A 4,910-nucleotide genomic window follows, 5' to 3' on the forward strand; every position below is an offset into this window, starting at 1 on the left:
TCTTCCATACATCCCCTTTCTGAACTTAGGCATTGCCTCTCCACTAATGTTTGAACCTGTCCTGGAAAAGTTCATGTGTTGAAAACTTAATCCCCAAATTCATACACTAATGGTTTTGGAGGTGGAGCCTTTGAGAGGACGGGGTCCCCATTAATGGCATTACTGACTTCATAAGAAGAAGAAAGACCCAAGTGTACTAAGACAGATAATTGGTACTAAGAAGAGGGGCTGTTGCTCTGCAAATGCCTGAAAATAAGTGACTTTGGAGTTGGGAAATGGTGAGAGGCTGGCAAAACTTGGAACAAATGCTGGAAGAAACCTTAATTATCATGAATAGAGCATTGAGGATGATTCTGGTGTGAGGGCTTAAAAGAAAGATTAGGAAAAGTCTTGGATTTCTCGGATTATCTCAATGTGAGTAGAAAGTTGATAGAAATGTGAATAGTAAAGGCTATTTTGGTGAGGTCTTGAATGGAACTAAGTCAAAGTTACTGGGAAATGGAGTAAGGAACATTATTATAAAGTTGCAAAGAACTTTGCTGCATCGGGTCCACAGTCCAGCACTTTCTGGACTGTAGAACTTATGACCCATGAACTAGGATATCTGGTAGAAGTTTATAAGCAGAAAAGTATTTAGGCTGCTACGTGGCTCCTTTTAATTACTTACAGGTAAATGACAGAGCAAGTAGATGACTTAAAAATTTATAATTAAGAGGGAAACACAGTGGAAAGATTTTGAAAATCCCCAGCCTGTCTCTTTGATAGATAATGAAAGAATTTTCAGATAAGGAAACCAAAGCCATGGCCTACCAACTGTTTGGTAAAAGATCATCAAAATGATGGGAGAGATATCTACAAGGCATTTTGGAGATCTTCTAGGTTGCCTCTCCCATCACTGGGTTTGAGGGATGAGCCCAGATCACACTCCATGAATTTGCTCTCCAGGGTTGACTTGAGTGTTTGTGTTAGCTCTTAAAAGTTTGACACAACACTCCTCAGTCAGTCTAGCTGAGGCTCAAACAGGCCCAGGTGCAGCTTGACCTGCTACTCTGGAATGTGGAAGCAGAAAGTCTCATGCTAATTAGGTAGGCTGGCAGAATGCAAAAACTCTGGAGTCATGGAGCCTTCCGAATTAGATTGAACTATCAGGCCACCTATCCCTGGAAACTTGTCATACAGGCAGAGTCACCAGGTATAGCACCCATGGTGAGTGAAAATGTGCAGTTGGAGTTGCCACAGAGAGTCTACATCAGAGTAATTCCTTCTAGGGCCAAGGGATCAAAACTGATACTAAGATACTAGAATTGTACAGTAACCTGTGTGTGATACCGGTCTAGGAAACCTGAAGTCTTTGCTGAACCCAGCAAAGACATGGGGGCCATGCTGCCCAAGGCTTTGGTGGCCCAACTCCTGCACCAGTGTGCCTGGGATACAGAAAGCAGAGCCAAAGGAGATATTTTTGGACTTTAAAATTTATTGCTGTTTTCCCTTTTGGGTTTTAGGCAGGGCCTGTCACTCACTTTGTCTTGCTTATTTCTCCCCTTTGGAATGGAAATGTCTGTTCTACACCTATTTCACCATTTTGGAAGTAGAAAAACTTGTTTTTATTTCATAGGCTCATAGCTGGAATAAATTTGCCCAAGGGTGAATTGTACCTTGTCTTAGTCATACCTGATTCAAGTGAGATTCTGAAGTTTGGACATCTGAGTTGATGCTAGAATAAGTTCAGTTTGTTCTTTTACTTCACTTCAGTTATCATTATACTTACTCAACTGAGAATTCTATGTGAGCTAGAATACTGTGGTCATCACCAAAGGGATATTCCTCACTTTATTAGTCTTTGACCTTATGCTTTTTCATTAATTTAAAAATTTGAACTATTTTCTATTAAATGAAATAATTAGGAAAATTCTTACCATATAGATTATAAATATTCAATCCTCATAAAATTTGCTCAATTTTGAGATATTTATCTGAAATTTACTAGAATTAAATATATATCTATATAGAGAAAAGAATGACAGAAATTTCTAGAATGTTTTTCCATAGTTAAGGTAGAGTTGAAGAAAAGTAGGTGAAGAATAAGACTTGGCTCATAAATAAAAATTAAATGATAATGCTAGACTTTAATTTGATATGAAATTTCTTGCTCAGGAAAACCTGATGTGTTAACTTCAAACTGGTTGGTTAAAGTAGAAGAACTCAGGAAAATATCAATAACAACCACAATTTAGGGTCAAAAGAAACCTCCGGGAGCTTTGGCAAATGCCCAGTTTCCTTTAAAATCAAGCACCAACATGGATGTGATCTTAGAATAGAATCTAGTGTGTTGTAAAGTCCAAGTTTTATAATCATTATCCATACTTCATTTCGTCTACCTCATGCAATTTTTTTGACAGATTTATTAGGATGAATTCCGCATAAAATGAAATAACAGGTAGGAATCATTTAGACATATTTTAGGGATTATGCTTGTAATAACTTAATATTTTAATTGGTATTTGCATGTATACTAATAAACATTATAAAACAGTTTTGGGTGTGATCCTATTAGCATTTGAAATTGTCTTTGTAAGAGATCTATTACCTCTGTAGAATACTGTTTGCTATAGTATGAAAACAATTTTCAAAAGTTTCAGAGTAGAGAATTAAAATTTTTTTGTTTTAGTAAAAAACAGCATGATGGAATATAAAATGTTATTGATTCAAATTAAATCACACATACAATTTTTAAACATAAAAGTTTCAGAAAGCAAAATATAAAATGTCAGAAACGAAATATTTTGTGTGCAGTTTTTTCACACTAACATGTAATATTCATTAATAAAACATAGTTTTCTTTATTATAGACAAAGCAAATGCTCCGTATATCACCCTAGAGAAAGACTATTTAGAAGTAAACAAGCAATGCCTAAGGAGATATGTAATTTAGCAAAAATAGTCACCCAAACTGAGTTATCTTTTGGGAAAAGGAAATAGGAGATAAACAACTATCCTGAAGGGAGCTGATTTGAAAATAAATTAAACATTTTCCCACGAGAGGCACAGCATTAGAGAGAGATCAAGTATTTGTGAATACCACCCAGCCTCTATTCACAACAAAAAGAACACGCAGATAACACCAAAAAAAAAAAAAAAAAAAAAAAAAGGTTTTCTTTTATAGTATTCCATTTGTAAGTTTTCTAAATTGCTCATAATTCATTAAAAACTCATTGGTCTTATGTTATTAGTTTACAAGCATTCTTGTATTTTCAGCATTTTGAAATTTATTTTCTTTCATTTCATTAATATTTTTATGAGTCTCCTCTTTAATTAGTATTTTGTACTTCACTCTCAATAATATAATTTTCCTTACAGTTTAAAGCAAACTTCTTGTCTTTAAAGATTTGCCGTTTTAGCTTTTTTTTATTAGTGTTTGAACCATCCTTATATCTCTCCTGACTTAACCTTAAAGTAAATTTAGTTCTATGTTAAAAAATAAAAAAATAAATATTATATTAAAACTTTTGCTTTAAGGAAATCTTTAGAATTTTCCATTAAAATTTTAATAGGCCAACATTTACTTTATATTATTCATTCAAATATTCTAGCTATCATAAACATTTGGAGGCACTTTTGTAATTTTCTCTTATCTCCTCATCTTTAGACTCCCTGCAGCTAAAACAGAGAGCCAAGCTCTTCAAGGGAACCCCACAATCATCTTCAGAGACATCTGTTTTCCCTTTGGCAGACACCATCTTTCCATGTCTTGACTACAAGTTATCACATCTTTTGGTCTTACTATTCCAGTGTTCATATTTGAAGAATTATCCAAATAGCTCCATTAATTAAACAATCCATGTGAGATTACTCCTTTTTCATTCTGTATTTAGTCTTATTTGATACAGAATTCCACAAGGATCTGTGGCTCAAAACCTTCATTATTAGTCTCTTTTAGAGTTCTACTTTCTGAACATTATCCATGCCAGTAGAAATGTATGAAAATTATTCATAGTAAATTTAAGTATATGGATATTACAACACAGGATTTATAATCCTTATTTTCATTAATTTCTTAAATCTTAACATTTCATTCACAAACACCAGACTGTTACTGTAGTCAAGTTCAATTCACCTGTTGGTATTGTTCTCTCGCCAAAGCAGAACCTGAGGAAAGTTTTCAAGTGCATATAATTTGCTTGGCACGTGATTCTAGGAAGTACTTGTAGTAAAACCAGGAGAGTGAAAGAAACCATAAAAGCTATGTCACTGACTAAGAAGTTACCATTGTAGGCAATTAAAGGTTAATTCCACTATGGAATTATGTAGCAGACTGTAGATTTCACATTAAGATTATTCCATTCAAGGGACATAACTTAAATCTCTCCACATGATTTGGTGACATCTTTTGGAGACATTAATACCAGTACTTCTTATTGGTTCTTTAGCGGTCTGAACTTGATCATACAGCTAAGAAACAAAAGTTTCCAAGTTGAGAGAGGCAGTGTTTCTATTAAGCATATTTTATTACATTAATTATAGAGGTGAGAAATTAGGGATTACTGACAAGATATATGACAGTATCTGCTACATATGTGTAGCCTCTTCATAACCTTGTCAGACTTGGTAGTTATAGTATTTAAGAAATAGGATGTGACTTTAGTTTTGTGATGGTTAAATTTGTGTCATTTTAACTGGGCTAACAAATGTTAGCTGAGAAAACATTACTTTTAAGTGTGTCTGTGAGAGTATTTCTAGGAGAGATTAATATTTGAATTAGTAGGCTGATTAAAGAAGATCTGCCATCACGGACATGGGAAGGCATCATCCATTCTGTTGAGGGTTCAGGTGGAATAAAAAGATGAAGGATGGAAAATTCTTTTTCTCTCTTCTCAGGCTGGGGCATCCATGTTCTCCTGCCCTTGGATATC

This window comes from Sciurus carolinensis, chromosome 4 (assembly GCF_902686445.1).
Source record: "Sciurus carolinensis chromosome 4, mSciCar1.2, whole genome shotgun sequence".
Lineage (NCBI taxonomy): Eukaryota > Metazoa > Chordata > Mammalia > Rodentia > Sciuridae > Sciurus > Sciurus carolinensis.